The sequence below is a fragment of the Struthio camelus genome, chromosome 1 (assembly GCF_040807025.1).
Source record: "Struthio camelus isolate bStrCam1 chromosome 1, bStrCam1.hap1, whole genome shotgun sequence".
Lineage (NCBI taxonomy): Eukaryota > Metazoa > Chordata > Aves > Struthioniformes > Struthionidae > Struthio > Struthio camelus.
The window spans coordinates 40,328,593-40,349,506 of record NC_090942.1 but is presented as its reverse complement, the minus strand read 5'-3'; the positions used below and the strand labels follow the sequence as shown (position 1 = coordinate 40,349,506).

At 42.1% G+C, this 20,914-nt stretch overlaps 1 long non-coding RNA gene across 1 annotated transcript; it reads left to right on the top strand.

The window, feature by feature from the left end:
* Window positions 1–6,605: 6,605 nt before the first annotated feature.
* LOC138065766 (uncharacterized) lies at window positions 6,606–9,540 on the top strand. Its single transcript, XR_011138839.1, has 3 exons — window positions 6,606–6,827; window positions 7,071–7,196; window positions 8,398–9,540. It is a non-coding gene; the product is annotated as an uncharacterized lncRNA (long non-coding RNA).
* Window positions 9,541–20,914: the final 11,374 nt, after the last annotated feature.

The following is a 20,914-nucleotide window of genomic DNA, read 5'->3' as shown; positions in this document are numbered from 1 at the left end:
TAAACGAGAAAACAATAAACACAAGTAGTAAGCTACTTGCTTCCATTAATCCTGGTGCAGAAATAATAGTTTCAATCAGTGTCTAACAAAATGAACATTGTATTTTAAACTTCCACCCTCTAGATCTCTCAAGCTCTGCTTAGATTTTCATCAGTGATGTGTATCACGTCCTTTATGAAAATGCTGTTTCTCTCTCCCCTTCTCCACTGTAGGAGCAGAAGGAAAAGAAGCTGTTCCTGGGAAGTGGGCAAGACACAATACAATGTATAATATTTGTACATTGGAAACATGCAAATTCTCCAGTGTGAACATGTTAAAGGTATTGGTTTAATAAGCCATTCTTGGGTAAATAAACAAGATAAACTGATCTGATGCTCAGGGAAGGGGCTGAGTGACATGCCCACCCCACACAGGAAAGTCAGAGGCTGGAAACAGGGAACCTCCAGCCCAGAGCTAGGCCTTAGCACCAGCTGCCATGGCTTTTTGCGCTAGGTTTGCAGGCAAGCCCCGTTCAACCAGAGCACAGCCAGTCCTGTAACCAGGAGCAGAGCTCACGCAGGGCCCTTCACGGCTCCAGCTGTAGTTAGGAGGGACAGCAGTGCATCACTTTCGCTGGGTTATGTGTTTCTCTCTGTCAAAACTTGCCTCAGTCCTGTGCAAGATCTTTCGCGATGTCTTTTAATTTTGCCTTGCAGTGGTTCACAAGTGATGGCCCCACTGTTCTTGGTTCCATGTTGTCCTTGAGCCTGCATTGACACCTGGGTGCACCCCTCTCCTTGGCTAAGATGTATGAATTTAACTGGTAAGGTTGACGTATTGATGAGTCCCAGCCATTTTGGCCAGTATTTTGACACTATCAGAGGAAAATTCCTGTTTGAAGGTGATTGGAGCTGGTGATAATAGGCATGAGGCAAAGTGTCACTAAAAACATGTCCAGAAGGTGTCCATTTTCTGAATGTTTTGAGCTTTTCTTTAATTGATGTTTGACATTTCAGCCAGGTCAGAAACCTCTAGGATTTAATTGCAGGAAAATCAATGGCACACCAAGAGTAGTGAAGTGTGCCTGAATTATTCTGGAATAGATATAATTGCTGTATAATTCCCCCAGCCCCTCCTGTCCCCCCAGCCATACTCAGCATCTCACTGTTTGCCAACAGTAGAGATGTCAAGAGCCACTAGGGGTAGAGCATAATTAGCTGGGGCGATCTCACAGTCTGCTAGTTTGGTTTTGAATGACACACAGACAACGGCTCATGGAAAAAAGGAAAGGGTGCTGGAGGAAGACGATGGCTCGTTGACATCCTGGGGGTACTTCACGCTTGAGTGGTCAGTGGGGAAGACAAGCAGGGAAGTGCAATGCCAGAGTGGAGCTGGTGCTGGTGAAGAGGGTTTTGTTCTGCTGGGAGGTCTGGGCAGAAAATAATGGAGCTCCCCATTAGAACTGAGTTTTGCTTTTCCCTGTGGTATGGAAAAATCCCTGCTGCAGGCCAGGATGAAATATCCTGTAAATTATCAGCTGCCACCTGCTAGACCCACAACTCTGAGCCATGGTGCTGCACGAAGCTAGGGCAGAATAAGGTGCCTGGCTGGGGACCTGTAAAAACCGCTGTGACTGGGGAGTTTGTCCTCCTACAGCACTCTGTGGTGCAAACGTCTCTGCTCAGGATTTCTTGCTGCATGCTCTCTGCTGCCCTTTCTCTGCCTGGAGAGGCACGTGCCTGAGATGTGGAGAATGCAGGCTCAGCACCGTCCACTGCCCAAGGATGCTTTACCCACCCCTCCTCTTCTGGAAACTAGCAAGACACCAGGTTGCAAGTTATTTTACTGCATGGGCTTTTTCAGCATCTTCTATTGCAGAAGCTCCTTTGCACACAGAATAACTGTGTATTAATTAGGGGCACTCAGCTGGGGAGGCGAGACATGCAGGCTGAAAGTGGGATTTGATTTAGGTCTGTTACTGCCTCAGCCACTGAGCTGCAGAGGCAGCCTTTCATAGCCCCTCAGTGCTCTGTCAGATCAATGGATCAAAATTATCTTTGGAAGAAAGGTAATTTGATAAATTTGCATTAAGCTTTTCTTTTCTTTTCTTTTCTTTTTTTTAACAAATAGATGTTTTATAAACCTGGGGGATATAATGGGCATACACAGTCATCTGGACCTTTACTAAAAATAATGCTAGATAAATTTAGCTAATGAGTTCAGCATGTATATGTTTTAATAGCTTTCCCTTGCTACAGTCTCATACTGGCTTCTATTGTACATCAATGCTTCTTTCAACACATGTAAATAATACACAGAGCATAATTCAAATTCCTATAGAAGCAGCTTACTTTTAGTTACAAACAAAAATAAATGCAGCAGCAATCACATATAACCATTCTGGCAGGGTGTCAAAAGTTGGGCCAAATTCTGCGCCTTTTACTCATAAAAATAGTCCTTACTGACTTCCTAACCTCAGTATAGTAAACAGGGCTAGATTTTCTGAGGAAACTTAATGTTGCAGTATATTTCATACTAGATCCCAAAGCCAAAGGCGCTTTTAAAACCTTCCCTACATCTAGCTAAAACACAGGGGATAAGCTCCCTACATTAACAGAGAAGATAACCAATCAATTAACGTAAAGACTCTCTTTCTCCATAATCACCTCAGTCATACATCATCTAGTTCCAGTGGTACTAATGCTAGACTTTTTAAATAGCCTATATTTGTCAACCAGGTCAATATTTTAATGCAAGTCCCCTGTACTCTATCAGTGTTAGTTACAAGAGCAGTTTGTCTAGAGTTCCTAAAACAGGGTAAAAGTTTGAGACATAAATTTAAACATGTCATGTGCCTCCCAGAGGTGAGCTGGGCCCACTCTTTGGACCTGTGTCTGCCCGTATAGAGATGGCCATGCCTACAGTGCTCAGAGAGCCAGTGCACAGTGTCTTACACGCTGCCATGTGCAATGTTTGCTGCCTGTGGGCGCCGTCTTAAATCCACAATAGCCACTGAGCAGCCGCGAGCTAACAACTGGACTCCACTCCGCAAAAGCTATTATCACTAATTTAAACTTAAGCTTATACTGTGGTCATGTTTTTGCTTGCGCTTGCAAGTTGTGCTTGCACTTGCAAGTTGTACCTACACAAATATGTGAACAAAATAAATGTCAGGCAGGCCCTCTTGAGTATTGGTGGCAAGGTCACAGAGATGACAATTATAAAGTAACCCTTTGCTTCTACTTTTGGGTCTAAGGGCCCAGGCCTCCTCCTTCTCCTTTCTTCTCGCAGGGTCATTATTCTGTTTCATTGTGTTCTGCTGTTCTGTGCTGATTCCCCACTTCCTAATCTGGCAATCAGTTCAGAACAAACTGGTAGGGGTAAAGAGTGTGGTAGAGAAGTTTGCTGTCCAATCTTTTGCAAGGACGCTTCTCCCAGAGAATTTTTAGCTAGACAAAGCACTTAAATATACAATTTAGTTTTGCAATGGGGCTTGCAGTGTGAAACTGTGAAGCAGAAGTTGTGCAGATCTCTTTTCTTCATGTTGACTTAATTTATATCTTCAAGGTTTGATCTTGTCCAAATGAGGATGGCTGCTGTTGACTTCACTGAGATGAGGTATTAGAAACATGCAGGCCGAATGCAGAGGGAATGACCTAAGAAAGTGTTTTACAATCAGTCTTCACAGAACGGAATGAAAATACCAGGTGCAAATTCAGGGAGAAGAAAGACGCAGATGTTGCATTTGCTGTGTTTAGAAATAGGAGTCCAAAAATCAATATTCTTTATATGTAAGTCTGAAATATGCTGCCTAAGGTGACTTGGATTCTACAGCGATGTGTGTCTAGAAATCGATACAACATCTGCTCACACGGTCTAGCTTAGTCAGACTGGTATAATTCCTGACTTCTCAAAACACGGGCAACTCCTGCAGAAAGTAAGCACAGACATAGTGTCCAATCAAGTGTAATTATTGGGAATTACATTTCAAGTACAGTTTGCTTGCTAATCCACTTATGTTAGCAAATTCTGCCATAGATCAGTCTTGGGAGATTTTCTGTAAGAAGTATATATGTATGCTAAATGCAGTAAACTTTGCTGATAAACTTGCACTGTATTGGTTTGTTCAAACGTATACGCTGGTTCTTTTTCTCAAACCCTAAACTCATTGTGTCGGTATATGTAATAAATACATCAATTCAATATAGCATCTTTCCTAGTACTTTTTGTCTTTTAGTCTGACTTTATAAATCTTTCAAATTGAAATATGGCGGGAAGCAGTGAGACAGAGATTACAGATTAAGTGGTATGAGGGCAGTGGAAAATTCCTCAGGCATTCCCAAAACATTTCCATGTTCAAAAGAATTCCTTTTATCTTGAAGCTGACATTGTATCAGAACATTAGCCGACTTATCCTGTTTTTATTCATGTTCGTCCAGTCGCTATCTTTCCTAGGAAACCCAGAATTAAAACTTGGGGCTAGATTTGCCGGAACTGCTGAGATTATTGAGACTGATCCTGTAGGACACTGGTATGTAAGGCGACACTGGTATGTAAGGCCTTCATGGCCTTATGTTTTGGGTCAGGTCTGCTCATCCAGATAGTCTTACCTTCCTACTTCAAAGAAAGAAAAATACACTAGAAATGTATATACTTAAGACATAATCTTCAGTGATAAGCAGAATGTCCAAATTCACCATTGATCCCAACTGGCAGTACATAAAAATCAATTGCTTCTATACAATATTACTTGCTTTGTAAAAACTATTTACATCTGAACCCAGTTAAAAAGAAATCTGATTGGAACAATCAATTCAAAGGCAATTCAAATTCCTTTAGCATTAGTTGTGTTTATGGACTTCGGTTAGAAATGTTCTGTACACGTGTGGGTTCTCCTTTCAATTAAACATCTGCTTTCTTTAATTCAGATGAAAGGTCTTGGTGCTACAAACATGCTGTGTGCTGAGAGTCCCTAGCCAGCAAATACCACGTGTTGGTACTGGAGTGAATGTATGGTAGAAAGAAGGTAATTTCCCTTAAAAAATATGTTTTCAGAAGTTTTTTCTTGTGAGGATAGAGAAACTGCCTGTCCAAAAGCACCATCCAAACAAAGCATGGTGCCATCTAATACATTTGTATAATACATCAGCAAGACGGCTTAGTTGAAAGGGGTGGTATAACACATGAGTATACGTGACTTTTAAAGAGCCATTCTGCTTTCAGGAACTGATGCAAATGCATTGGTTTTTTAAAAAGGTTATTCTTAATTAGACTGTGGGGAAGTACTTTCCGAGAGGGACATATTTGACTGCAGTTCTATTATTCCCAGCAAATTAGTCATATTGCATCACCAAACCGAAACAATGAAACTAAAGAGCCAGGGCCCTCACTTGCTCTCACGCACACTGGGGTAACTCCGCCGGGCCTGCTTTTCTGGCGCGCCCCAGCTGGGAAGAGCTCTATGGGAAAAGCCTGAAGGCTGCTCTGTAGCCTTGCAAGGAGCGAGTGTCTTGCCGGACCGGCCGGCAGCTGGGATGGGAGCACAACGTGCCGGGCCACCTCCCTGCCTGCCTTTCCGCTTCCCGCGCGCCGCCGAGAGGTGCGCAGCCGCCGCCGGGAGCCGCCGCAGAGGGAGGGCTGCGGGCTCAGGGGACCGGCCGCCTTTCCACCTCCCTTTGTGCCACCAGGGTGATGCAAAGCAGGAAAGCAAACGGGCACCGTTGAATCAGACAGAATCACTCCCCTTTCCTTGCATAAAAAGAGTTAAGAAGCCCATCGTTTCTTAAGTCTATTGAAAAGCAATAAAAAATCAGGACGTTTTGGTAAGGTTTGTAGACAAATACCTTTTCATTCTGTTTTAGCGTTCTAAAATATATTTTTTAATTAAAACGGGTTAGAACAAATTTCACTTCCTGGTCCTGGATTGCACCAGAGTTCACTATGTGGGTCTCTTTCGCAACTCTAATCCAAACACTGAAGATCAAATACACACACTTTGATTCAAACTGTATTCTCAGTGAGGTCTCTGACAGTACATTTGGACAAAGTGTAGAGCTACTGCAGGCTTGCACACAGACAAACGAGATCCAAATCTGCCCTTGACATTCGAACCTGCCTCCAGTTGAGATCAGGAGTTTTGCCTCTCATCCACGTTTAATCTGAAAACTGGAATTTCATTCTGTTTCTGCTATCAAAAAACCTCCCTATGTTCCTTTCCGTGTCTTTTCAACTTTATGCTTGTGTATAAACCTTAGAGTAAAAAGCAGAACTAGCAGCGAAAATAGCAGGAACGCGATACGCTAAGTATCATCGTTTGAGTAGTTGTCTCTCCTTCCCCCGCTCACTTGGCTGTTCCAAAGCATTAAATCCTTGAGAGAGCGCTGCCCTACAAAAAAGCCTCTGGGGAAAGTCAGCTGTAGTAAGCTAGGGCCAGCTGCAGCTTTACGTGTGCATTTGTAGCCGTGGTGGATGAGAAAGCGACATGGGCAGGGAAGTAATTGGAAGTAATCACAAAACAGACTTACGTAAGTGAAACGATGCATACAAGCAGTCTTCAGAGATTACAGATATTTGGGTTGGGAGAGGAGCTTTAATTGGAACTGACCTTGTAAAGCATGCTCCCTTATGTTCAGGCTTACAGTCATGGGTGGGCTGGCTGATCTATTTAAAAATGCCTGGTTCACATTAACTACCCAGTTTTCAGAGAGAGTTTTTAGATGCTTGGCGGTATCACACGGAACAAATGACTGCGTTTGAATATTGATCCGGCACCTTGGCAGTTAATGGAAACAATAAGTATCGATGTTGCTTGTAGCACCTCAGACAGCACTATCATGAAATGTTTTGAGGTAAGAAAATACTTTCCTTAAGGAAAAAAAATACTAATTATACAACTCCTGCTACTAGGACAACAGCTTTTCAGTTGCTGATCTGTATGTATTTTTAGAAGGAACAGAAATGAGAGTCAAGTAAGGTCTAACAAGCAAGGAGATTCTCCCAGGACAGATTTGATCAAAATTAGTTCCTATGATTATAACATAGATCCAAATGTAACAGGCCCATCAAATAGCAAATGCACTGTTTTGCTCCAGAAGGCTACGCGGAAAAGAAATGCTGTGTCTTTTTGCCGGTTGGGTGGAAGCAAGCAAAGGGTTGGAACTGGACGGGGCAAAGCAGGTGTTTACGAGGAAGCCTAGGACTGGACCCTGGCTCCACTGGTGAGTGCCTCTCCCTGAATTTCTGCCAATGCTCTGAAATAGCTCACACCAATAGCGTGTGAAATAGCACAGATCCCAGCCTCCCTCCAGAAAGGGAGAGCATGAGTACTGCATGTTTGGAGTTCGAGGAGTTTTGATTAGACATCCCTCATGTGAGCTGGTACGCGGAATTTTTGGACCCGGCAAATTCACTCAGTTCCAGTAGGTTTGTAGGTTGTGTTTCAAAGTTTGCTCCCTGGGCTGGTCCCCTCCAACCTGTAACTGCACATTCGCGCCTGCCGTGGGGGACGTGGGGAGCCGGTGCCTTGCACGGCGAAAAGGGAAGTGCGGTGAGCCCAAGTGCTGGCTGCCATCGGGTCGTGCGGGACGGGACAAGCTGCCGTTAGCAGCTCTGGAGAGGCTGTTTCCTTTGCTGGACATTGAGTCGAGTCGGAGCTGCAGGCGCACGTCTTACAAACCCAGCCCGTGCAGCCACCGAATGGGGGAAATGGATGGTGAAGTGGCTCCGTCTGTGCAGAAAAACCTGCTCAGAGCAAAGGCCCTCAGGCAGGCTTTCCCCCTCCCTTGCAAACTTCAAGGCCTCTCTGGCTATTATCATGTGTTTTCAAAGGCTGGTCACAGCAAATCTTTGCTTAAATTACATATCATTGACACATACAAGTAAATTACAGTCCTTCTAAGGTAAAGGACATACAGTATGACAATTCTCATACATATTTTAGAAACATTTGAGAATTGTTGACTGAAATTTATGCTGATGAAAAATCAGTTTTTGGCTATAGGAAGATTTTCTCCGAAAGAGTTTGCTTTCCTCTATGATATGTCAAAAAGAACATTTCCCCTTTTTTAACTTATTGGTCAAAATTGAGAACATTTTCAGATTTCTGTCAAAAAAAAAATCAAGTTTCCTGGGAGGAAAATCTTTCTTACCCCTGCATGCAATTTCTGACTAGCTTCGTGTATATAACGTTCGTCACTGCAGCATCTGAATGTAGCTTCACACTTCCAGGAAATCAGACCAAGTTCACATTTGACATAAATGACGCAGGAACTTACATAAGAGTCATATATTAAAATATGCTGTCTGTATAAAGAATGGTCATTGTTAAAAGTGTTTTTAAAGAACTCCTCTCTGATCTTTTGCTCCCTGCAACCTCAGACTCCCTTAAATCCTTTGACATGACTCAATTTTTTTTTCCAGCCAATCTGCTATTGCTAACCTCTACACAGGCTTTCAAAGTGGATGCCGTCCAGAAATCCTATTACAATAAATTTACTGTATTAAAAAAAAAAAACTAAAGAGGAAATAAGACACGGTCATATTATTAAGTCTGACTGCTCACCATTGCCAGCCTTTCATCTAGCCCTTTGTTTATTGTCATCTTATCCTGCGCTTAATCTCATATAAAGTGTAGGTGCTCTAGTACAAGGACCTTCCATTTTCTCTCTTTCAAGTGCCTTCTGCATGTATGATACTACATTTAAAGCACGGTTATTTTAAAACAAGGATCTGCCATTTTCTTTGTCTTTAAAGTGCTTTCCACATCTATGTTGTGGAAATAAAATTTTGTTACAAAAACTTAGCCAGCAGCTGTTAAGCTTAAGCAGAACATATTTCTGTGACTCTCAGTCTCCTGTGCTGTAAACAGCTAGGCCAGCTTTCCTGTATTTTAAAAGAGATTGATCACCGCAATTATCTAAAATGCCTTTTGAAGTAACGGATTAGATATCAGCAAATCTGAATAAAAAATCAGCTGCATAAGATATTACAATGCGTATCCCTAAAGAAATCCTGAGGATCGCTTGCTCTAAATAGAAAGTGTCTTGGGATCTCTAATACCTGTTTGACCAGCCATCGAAGATTGCCAGACTGACACCTAGCCCAGAGGACGGACGCTTGCCCTGTGAGAGCGGCTCTCTCCAGCACCGCAACGCGGCGTCAGCCCTGCCTTGGAGGCAAAGTGGGGGCATGAGACCTAAACCTGCAACCTTGCGGCCGAAAAGCAAGGTTGTAGCAAAGGAGGCCTGGGGGCATGGCCGGAGGGGACAGAAGAGAGCAACGGTAGCCTAATTTTTATGGTGCAGCCCTAGCCGTCCACATTACTGTAACACCAGGCAGGAAAAAAACTGTACATTTTAAAGACTTGGCTGCAGAAATACAGAAAAAACTTATTACCAGCAATGGCTTTTTGTTCTGTTTGGGGAGAGGAGGCAACACAACGGTTCTATTCCAAATACTTTCCTCCTTCCCCTCTTATCTAGAGGAGTGGTTTTGTACATGAAAATAAAGTGGGCTTTCTAGACGCGTCCTGTGTGGATAACTTTTGTGGTGATGATATTCTTTTCACTTACGGCGTGTCAGGGGTTCAGCTGAGCACTAAATGCTTCAGCAATGAGACGCAAAGTGGTTTCGGCTGTATCAGGTTCGTGCCACCTAGCGGCGATAGCGCCATTATGCCATGTCCTAATAATAATACAGATGGTGGACTATAAATCCCTTCCTAAAAAGAAGTGTACTTTCAAACGCTAAAGCACAACGTCCCAGGTTATATTAATCCATACCCTGTGTGTTGAGGGAAGTTTTGCCTTTCACCTCCAAGTTGCACCATAGCCCTTAGTGAAAGAGAAAACCAAAGGCAAGCGTTAACATCTGAAAATTTGCCTGCTCACTACAGCTGGCCTCTGCCAGGCTCTTGCAGCCAGCGGCAATGCAGTAAAAAACCAGAAAAATAGAGAAGCGCTTAACTCATGCCGCACTCACTCATTGCCACTTCTCCAGCTTTCTTCACTTGCCCGAGTCACAATACAGTTTTCAGCAGTCCATACATTGTTTTGAAACCCTGAAAGGAACATCTTAGAAAATAAATGTTTCTAAATAGCTTTATTTCACTGACGTTGTGTTTCGATATGATTCATGATTACTGTTGAAACTGAACTCTAAACAGACCTGCTTAACAACCAGTTGTCAGCAAACCTTCAATAAATTTTAAATTAAAATTCCTCCATTTGCCTTTGTTCTATGACACTTCCAGCCTAGCTTAAGCAAAGTATTTTTGAAGACTCACTATCACTTTAGTTGTACAATTTAATTCAGGGATAGAGAAAGAAAAAAACATCTATCCACACTGCAGCATTGCAATTACACCAGAATGAAACTGGACCAATATATTTATTGATCAAAACACAGCAGAATAAATTGTTGACTTCAACCTTTCTGCGCTGAACAAGTCACTGAACAGACTGCAGTATTAATGAATAGATTGCAGTGGAAAATTTCTGGTATTGTATATTCATGTACAGCTTAATGGATTCAGGCCAACATTGAAAAGAAAGTCAGCACTCGACTCCTCAGAGAAACTGAGGTGCCGTAAAATCTGCATTGCTCACATTCTAACAATACAGATGTGATTTGCCCCGGTGAGGAGATAAGAAGCAATCTGAAACCCTGGCCTGCTTTAGAAGTCACTCCCCAGGGGAACAGAAAAACATGGTGCTTCTGCGACTCTCGGAAATTGTTGGGAGAAGAGCTTTAAATTAACACTGGGATCCCCTATGAGTTCTTCTGTCAGAAGCTGCTGATAAAAGGTCTTTATCCCAACACCTCAATATTTGTTCCTGCATGATGATGTATGGGCTCTGCGCACCTTTTCTGTCATGTGTCCTTCTTCCAGGAAGTCTTTCTGCCATTGCGATTAGCCAAAGTGACCAGGAAGCAAATACAACTTCTGAGTCTAGTGGAAGTGACACCATGCAAACAGAAGTTTTTCGGTATTTTATCACTGTTTCTTAAATAATCCAATTCAAAACACAACAAGAAGCATGTCTGAGAGATGAGCTCTCAATCAATGTAAAAAATGGGTTAAAAAAGCACCATTTGTTGAGAATTAAATAATGTATAGACAGAAGGACTGAGAAATGTGTGCCTTCTTTAAGCTATCTTAATACCATGCTGATGAACTTTTAGGAGGTTTTTAGGAGGGAAAGAACGCTGTGAGTGGGAAAAAAACCCCAAACATTAACCCTCAAATAATTTTGCTAAACCTAACAAGGCAACAAGAGGCTCTCAGTGTGACCCATGCTTGAAGGAGAGACCCAAAGTGGAGAGGAAATCAAAAATACCCATTTCCTCAAGCTAGACCAATACACCAGCTGTGATAATGGAATCAAGCTGGATTGCCTTCTTAGATCCTGTTGTTACTGTTCAATTATCATGTCAAATGATTCTCAAACTGTTCCCTGATATTATCTCTACCGAGCCTAATTTCTGCTAAGATCAGACCAGGCTGAGACTCTCCTGTCTGTTTATTTTTTTTCTCCAACAAAGATTAAAGTTTTGGGAAAACCTCAAGCTTTTTTATTGGAAAATTTTGGTTTTTTGTTTAAATCAGGTAATTGCATGTGAAATATTTAACTTCCAGTCATTTCCACATAGTATTGTACCTACCAGACAAAATACTTCTTGGGAGGTTAATGCTACACTGGAGGATAAATGTGGATTTGTCCACAGCTGAGGATTTTACTGCTGTTCAGCAATGGTTTGCCCTGGACACTTTTCTCCAAATATGAGGCAGGAAATGGTTTTCAGCTTGGCTTGGTGGCCCTAACCCTGAAAGTTTTACAAATGGGTGTTAATTAGTCACTATTAGCCTGTCTCTACCATGCTGCTACACTGGAAAATGTGCAGGTCGGGAGATATTCACACATGAAAAAACTGAGGGTGAAGAGAACATCCTGAAAATGTTGACCCTATTTTTTTGGATGTGCAAAACCAAAGTCAAGTAGAAACTTCCAGCATAAGACTACCAATGGAATGAGGTTTTCCTATGCATTTGTTTTTTTAAATGGATATTTAAAAAATTACCTACTGTTCACATGGCTTCTTTCCAGCAACTTCCACATCCCTGTTGAGATGAAAAACTGCTTTGTTCTGTTGTGAGCATTTCCACTTGGCTCGACTGCCAGGAGTGCTGGAACATCTGCCTGAACCAGCCTTTAAAAACAGTCTTAAAAATGCCACTGTTTGTTTTAATTCACTGTGCTACTGCTCCTTACATTGATGCTTTCAGCATATTTTTCTTTGGAATATCTCTTTATGTTAGGGCTGTTCTTCCTCCAGAGGTCAGCAAGAATGTTGTTCTTTATTTCAGTGGGAGTGGATGGTGCTTTTTCTGGATAAAGTAGTTATAACTTTCTCTCTTCACTGGATACTGTATTCAGGGGGGCTGGATTTTGAAAGCTCACTGACTGGGGAGCTCATTTGCAGGTGGGGAGATCTTTGTTTTGTTCACAAAACCTTGTGCTCACATTCCAGATTTCACATTTAAAAAATCATAACATTTGTCCAAATTTTGCCAGAGATACTCCTATTTATTTCAGGAAAAGTGTTGCCAAAATTCTCGCTGCTGCAGATTGCTCCTGTGAATGACACCAAGCCTCTGCTCTCATGGGCCAAGTTCAAGCCAGTGACTAGAAGACAAAAGGTTATAATATAAAATCCTTTTTAGATCTCTTAGCAAAGATGATCAACTATTGCTCTTATGGCTAGATCTGGCATACAAAGCAGCTGATCTGGTCTGTGGAAAGAAGAGAGAATTTCTGCAGACTGTACCTGTGAGAGCTCTCCATTGATTTCAGCTTCCAGTTATGGGAAGGAAGTTGCAGGATTTGGTTCCATGTATTGTCATGGGAAAAAAAAACGCACTAATGAGATTAGCTTTGAAAATGTACCACTGCAAGTCAGGTATTTTGAAATGAATCCAGTGTATCATATTTAATTACATATATTTTCTCAAAGCTGTGAAGTGCTGAAGACTCTAGTTTATCTGAAATTGAAAAGGCATCCAAAATTAAATTAATTAAAACTTGACTTTTGGGCACTGAGAGACTAAGCAGCTGTGATAAGGACCAGATTGCTGGTTGGGCGGCATTTTCATTCCTAACAGTAAATGAGAACTTTAGATTTTGCTGCAGATACAAAGGAAACACTAGAAAGCACCGTGCTTGTGTAGATTAGCTGTAAACATGGCAAGGCCCTATGAGCATCCCTGCTCCAGGAGGTCTGGCTGCCTGGGCTCAGGGCCAGCGCAGAGCTGATGCAGCCCCAGGTGACCCCTTTCCCTTTGGGGAGAGTCCCCCGGCAGTGCTGTGCAGAGGCCGCAGGCAGCTGCTTTCAGCTGAGGCTCTCGTGCTTGGGCCCTGCCTGAGCTACAGCCCTGGTGGTGTTGCACCTGCGCCCGGCCACAGACCTGGTGAGCCTGGACCTGACTCATGGGCCAGCTGCACAGCCTGGCCTCAGCCCAGTGCCACAGCCCGGCCTAGCCATCGTTGGGCTGTATCTGACCCCGGTTACCCTCACCAGGCCTGATCCGGACCCCAACTTGCTAACTAACATTCCTGGCTTGACCTCAGACCTGACTTGATGCTATGGACTAGGAGGGAGCCTGCCCTGCTCCCTCGTGGGGTGGTGGGACGGGCCCTGGCTGTGAGATCCTGCCCTGCGAGCACTGGGAGCCCCCACCACTACTGGCTGCCGGCCCCTGACACATTTCACCGCAAACTAAAACCACCTGAAGAGTACTACTAACCTCAGGAAATAGCATCTTGCCCTTTCTTTAGGAAAACCATCCAGCGCTAGCAGAGGCCTCATGTGCTATGGAAAGCCCTGTTCACATCAGGCCTCCTCTAAGAGCAGCTGCTCTCAGAGAAAACTTTGCCCAGCACAGACTGCTGGACAAGGCAGCCAGCAGTGGGACCTTCTTCTTCCTATAATGACAATTGCCCTGTCCTGTGTTGGCTGGCCTGGAAGGAAACGGGGTGCTGGTAGGACAGGGTGCAATGCCACACCAATACCAGCTGTCTTAGTCTAGCCACTGCTTCTGAAGGATATGAGAACAAATTGGCCATGAACCCACAGGCATTGGCTCCTTTGTTCTTGTCTGGTGTTAGTGCAGTCTCAGGTCATTTCTTTCCAGACATTTGAGACAGACTTGACATACGCATCTGTTGAGTCAGATCTTGTCATAACAAGATGCTATTAATGCCATGAGCCCAGCTGCACTGCAGCAACAAGACTTCTCTGTCATGCATGGCCCCTCATATGAGATGCTTCCTATGTTGTATGACCGCTGTGGTATACAAGACCACGGCAGGAGAGAGGCCACAGCTCTACAGGTAGGTTTCTTTTAACTGGGAAAGAAGGGAGTCACGATCAACTGCATAAGTCTTACATTCACTGAATTCAACTTAACAGGTCCAAGTAGAGCAACAGTGACCACCTGGCCTCTTTCCAAGGCTGCGAGGGGTGGGGTAAGGCTGTCAGTATAACTTCATGCTTCTCCTGAAGCCCACTGAAAAACTAATGTTATCTTCCGTCAGAGACAGATAAGGCCCTCCATGCACTCCCTCAATTTGTTCAATTTCTCTGGTGGGCATTGTTCTGAGGAAACAATTTTTCTCAGAAATTTGAGCTACATGTGTCACAGTGATGTCATATTTGCCTTAGAAGGGACTTCAGGATTTTTGCCAACTGCTGTTTACACAAAACTATTAGAATGGTGTCCCGTGGGGGGCGGGGGGATGGATACAGACAGGGAAGGAGGTAGGAAACAGCTGCGCTGGTAAATATTAGATTTCTTTGTGTATGTATGCCAGACAAAAGAGAGGCTGAGACAATTAAAAAATCTCAGTTTTAGTAAGGACATACTGACAAGACCATTACGATTTGATTCGTGTGGTATTGGATCACCTAGCAGTCCAATTGGATTGGGCACGAGCACATGACTGGACTTCTGGTGAGTTATCCAGAGTACACAATATGGTATTTATGCTAGCTGGCAGAACTGGCACTATCTAGTCTGGCATAAAAACGGAATGGCATGGATGGAATATACTCAAACCAACATAAAGCAGGAAAGCTACCCCAATCAGAATTTTTTTAGCACATTCAAATCACGTGCCTGCAGCACTTTGCACGAAGGCTGCAGTGTTTTGGTGCAGTACCAAATGCCCTAAAACGTTCTTGTGCTGCATAACTATTGCCTAACGTAATCCCAACCGAGGGAAAGTGAGCCCGCTTTTCTCCCCAGAATAACTCTGATAGAGTGTCCGGCTAGCCTGGAACGGTGCCTTTTGCACATTTTTCTGCAGGTTACTGCTAGAAAAATAAAGAATTTGGTAGAATCTGTGATGGAAATAATTGTTTCTGCTTGTAATATGAGTTTGAAAGCTGAGCTGCAGTAAGCAAAAGCTTAGCTATAATGTTCAGAGTTCTTGTCCTTGTGTACAGCCCATCAGAATCAGACATAGAGTAAAGCAGATTCCTTGCAAAAACTAAATACAGCTGGCAGACGTATTTATACCACCTGCTGTGCATACCTAGTGCAGACAAAAGCCAGGAGAACAAAAAGCTATTTAGACTGGCCAAAGTCCACAGCTATGAGATCCTGGCTACTTGCAGAGTTGAGGCTGGGCTATCTACTGAAGGCATCTAGAGTACAGTTCATTTAGATGTCATGATTACTATATCTACTGGCACTGCTTGAGAGGAAAAAAGTTGTCAATCTGGCTTTCATAAACTTCTTTTAAACCAGGGTATGGTCACTGGCAGGGACACTGGTGACAGGGAACACTGTCAGCAGCAGTGATGTGGCCATTACCATTGCTAGTGACAGCACATCCTAAACTGGGCTGCAAAGTGTGCGTACTGGGGGGAAATGCATGAACACAGTTTGGGAACTTAGTTTTGGGAACTAAGCTATTATAATCAGGGCCTTGAAATAAGCTTATCAGAAGATACTGGAGCTAATCAAGTAATTGTGCGCATCAAATCTCGTTTTGCTGGACGTAAGTTAGCTGGCACAGTAATATCTACTATTTTCTGTAGTTTGTAGATAAACGCTTGGATGTGTAACTGCTGGAGCATTATTCTTAAAACTACAGGCTGGTAGAAGTCAGGAAGAAGAAGCAGCCACTGAAAAAAGGCTGAAGAATCAAACTCTGTTCTGTGTTTGGCACAGTTAAATTATCAAGCAGTACCAGTGAAGGTTGGGCTGCCATCTGCTGATATTTCATTTAATAAAAAGTGAAAACAAGAATAACAAGGACATTTGCACTGCAGTCCCGAGAGACTTAATGGATAAAACAACAGATAAAGTAGAGTAGATAGGACTGAGGATCTGAGAACTGCTACCGTTCCATGAAAATAATCCAGTGCATCTCTATCGCAGGAAACCGTCACCACAAACTGCTGTGGTGAACCAAGAAACAGGCAAAGGCCAGACGCATACTACAGAAGAAAATGCAACTCCTTCTTCAGATCCCACTGGTAAGGGAGAAAGAGCTATCTGTCTGGAGCCAGGTACCCCTGGTACCTACAGGGAATCAGTTCATGTTAATGAGCCAGGGAATATATGACCTACACAAATGTTGTTAATAGCTTTTTCTGCAGCTGGGTGCCTAAGTTGTTTCTCCATTGATCCTACTGTCCCCTTCCTTGTCTAGGAAATCGTACTCTTAAATACCATTACAACTACTGGTTCTGTGTATTTCAAGCTACTAATACTGTCTATTTCCATATTTGTACTATAAAAGACAGCAATTTTACTTGTTTTATTCAAAAAATTACCTCAGTTGCACTATCACCATTTTTATAGAGAACACATAAGATTCAGATACTAACACAGATGACAGACACAGTAGCAACTTTAAAGATCGTTCCTAAGAGAGCCAGTACAATTTTTAGAGGTTCCTTTGTTAGTGTTGCCAGATGAAAAAAAATTGCCGCTGTGGTGACCTAGGCATACAAAATCTGAATTGGTTTTGAGCGTTCTCACTCTTTGTCCTACAGGGCATTGAAATACACTCCTGTCTTATCATGTCCTGAAGGACATCACCAGGACTTCCTGGGAGGAGGGAGAGCTGTTCACATTTACATTCTAGAGAGGTAAAGGGCACTCTCCTTCATACAGCTTGGCTAATTTCCACTCCCTTAATAAGCTTTGCCTTCTAAATGTTTATGCTGTCAGTTAAAGTCAGAATCTCAGAAGTGTAACTTGCTATTAATGTATGTGTGTAACACCAACAGCGTAATAGAGCATTGTAGTTACATAGACCATGCACAGCAGAATGAGAAATAACAGAAATGACAAAAGTTTCATGAAACAGGAAGTTTAGCATGTCTTTTACAGAACCTTTTAATATAGCATAAAGATTTTTAGTCATCTAGCAGATGGCCCTCTACAGTGACTATTAGCCACTTCTCCTTCCCCCGTGAAGTTCAACTGCATTACCTTGCCAACACAGCTGAGCCCACCAACCCGAGCCGTGAGATACCCGAGGCAAGGTTCAGGTTTCCATTGTTACAGTGCAGTTATCAATGCCTCAGACTATTCAGGGACTACACTGCCAACAGGAGTTACTCCCTAAGGGGTTGTCATAACACATTATTTACGCCAGCACTGCACAATTTTGCTACCGAAGTGTGTAAATCTTACATACTTTTAAAAACAAAAAGGAGATTATTACTACCTTACTATGACATTATATGACTACTCCTATGTCAAGTAATGACCTGCATGAATATCACAAAATAATAGAAGAATCCCAGTAGAAACTGGGATCACTTGTTTATAGTTAAAATTTGGGTGTATGTTTCTTCCCTAAAGTATGAGCAGCTGTGGTTTCGTTGTACTCTCTAGGCAAACATTAGATTAAAATTAGATCAAAATAACATATGTTCTGTTACTTGCCTCTCTCTTCTAATGTAAGAAATGAAATTAGCCACTGCCACGCTTGCGGCAGCCACACACATTTGAGATACTTTCTTCTGTTTCTGAACCTGAATTCTGCCTTTTTGTTTGTCTTAAGCTTTTATAATCCAAATAAGCTCATGATCAGCAGATACCAAACTATGATTAGGAATGTCATATTATTCTCATTTTAGAGAAGGAGATATGACAGAAAGGCTAAGGATGCGGACTTCAAAAGTGTCCCGATTTGAGCCACTTTGGAATTTCAACATCACCCACTATTCCCATGGAGGCAGGTAGCCCTTGGTTATGGAAAGCAAGCTGAGCGCTCTGTACTATGTGTTTGGCCTTGGGTGTCTAAAAAATGAAGCTCTCAAAGACAGCAGTCACTTTTGACAACAATTCGACCCAAGTGATAGATCACGTTGTACACAAAAGTGGACGGTAGGACCTGTCTATCCACACTTCATGTTCATTTTATGACCCCTTTTTCAGTTAGAAAGATGGACTACACAGGCTTCTCTGAAACTTAGAATGAAATCCTGTCATATAGACAGACTATTTTAAGATTACAACAGTCAACGATTACCCAAATCCCAAGAACCATTACTGAGGCATGAAGCCAGAATATCTTTAAAGACAGGTTCCGGTCAGCAACAAAACACTGCCCTTTAATGACTGCTGGATCAGCTCCATAACTTGAAAAAGGAACTGAAATGGGTAGTAAAATGAAAGTAGTTTTAACGCCACAGTTTCTAAATGACTGGTAAAATAAGCTGGAACAAGTTTGCCGGATAAATATTTGCTATTAAAAGTGTAAAATTATGGGACTTGAGCCAGGCCAGCTGTGCTACTGCTCCTCCTCTGCTCCTGTACCAGTAGCTGGCCAGAGGCTACAGATCCTGGAGGTAGCAAACGTGTTTCTTTGCTTTCATTTTACCCCCTCAGGCTGACACATGCAGCAAAGTTGACAGGCTCTATGGCAAGCTGTGTCTAGCCTTCTTTGGCTGGAGGGAGGATTGCTGATATATGGTGCTTCAAGTTTTGGCAGGAGACACCATCAATGTTAAAGCAAAGGAAAAGAATAAGAATCTAGGTTACTGATTCTTTAAGGAAGGGTTACCTGTAGTGTAGAAGTTCACAAGCAGTGTGAACAACGGGTTGTAAAGAGGTCCCCATTTACTTAGATGTAATGAACATATAGCTATTCACAGGGTAATGTTCAAGTGAAAGGTGCTCAGGGAAAATCTAACTTAATCAAGCACTTCAAGTCAGGAGCCAAGAGGGCTGGGGTCAAGAGAAAGAGAAGGACAAAGACAAGGGTCAAGATATGCGGCAAGATGTAGCGAAGCTAACAGGCAAACAAATACAGTGAGGAGAAAAATTCATGAGTCTGAAATTATCCATTTCAAACTATACACATAATTAAAAGAATTTTCATGCGTGATTTAGCAAGAGGACTCGCATGTGTTGATTCACTTGAAGAAGGACAACAACAAGATCAAAATCTGGAATAAGTATCCATAGGCAAAATGAATCTGTATTTGCTTTACCTATATTTGCTTTAAAGGAAGTAAAGGAGGAAGATGGAAAGGAGGAATTTTGAGGAAATCTGAAGTGCCTTGAACTGGGCTCAAAACAATAGCTTTGTGTCATGTAGCATCACAAGCTTTCAATATTTTTTTTTAAACAATGAAATCCATTAAATAATACATTTACATCAGTCTCAGCTTATTATTTACTCCAGAAAAATCTTCATAGACTATAGGACATCATATTTTCCTTCTTTTCAGTACTATGAGTTTGTGAGCGCACTGTAATATTTTATACTCATGTAACTACTTTTATGATTGTATTATTTATTTAGCACTCATTAAAATATTCTTATCACTCTGAGCATTTCAGCATTCTTACATCATAATAACCTGAATAATTGTATGTTCAGTAATGTTTGTCCATTGAACCTGAAGAAGCTAGTATGCATCAGGAGTGGTAAAGAGAAGCAGGGAAAGATCCTAGTTCAGTGGTTGATATATTTACTGAAGTACTTCCTCCACGTTAGCAATTCCTACCTCCTAGGTATTAGTAGATTTAAAGCACAATTTAAAGCAACCAATGCATACAGAGGAATTTGTATTCCATTTTAGGAACTTATTCTGCTTTAGCTTATAGAACAGGGGAAAACATTGTGAAGAAATATACCACCGTGCATTTCCAGATGGTGTGGTGTCATGTTACGTTTTTGCATGAAAGAGATCAAACCCACCTCCCAATCCAGAGAACCCTAAATCTGTATGTTTATTATTATAGTTTGGTTAATTGGAAAACATTCTAAATATATACTGAAATTATGTATGGCCTGATTTCAATAAATATCAGAAAAGAGAGATTCCTGGCAAACCTGGAGATCTGTATTTTGAACAAGGAGTTTGCCAGATAGCTTTTCATAATCTATAAACAAGTTAATGAGTTACTTTAGATAACGTACTGAACTGGACCTGGTAGAACATTACAAAATAAACCACTGGAATAGCAAAGCAAACTGCTTTATTTGGTGGACCTCACGGTTTCCAGCGTAACCATTTGGTAAAGTGTAATATATCAAAATTAGTGTGTTGACATTCATTAATAAAGATGTGTGAAACTTCAAAACGGTAGCAAAGAAGAGAATCTCTTAGTTTTTCACTCTTTACATTGCACAAGAATATTTTATTTTTTCATAAGCTTCTTATTACTCCTTTCTCCCATTACCAGTAAAAAATGTGGATAACCTTTTGTACAGGGGTCTGATCTGATCTAAATTCCAGTTAAATCAGTTGAACTTGCATTGAATCATTCTTCCCACGCCTAGCAGGGCACTTTGCAGACATGTAGATGACAAAGTCCTTCCTCAAGAAGCTTAGTCTAAATTAGACAAATCAGTGAACAGCAGCAGACCATACTAAGAGGGAAGATAGGGAGGGTCAACAGCAA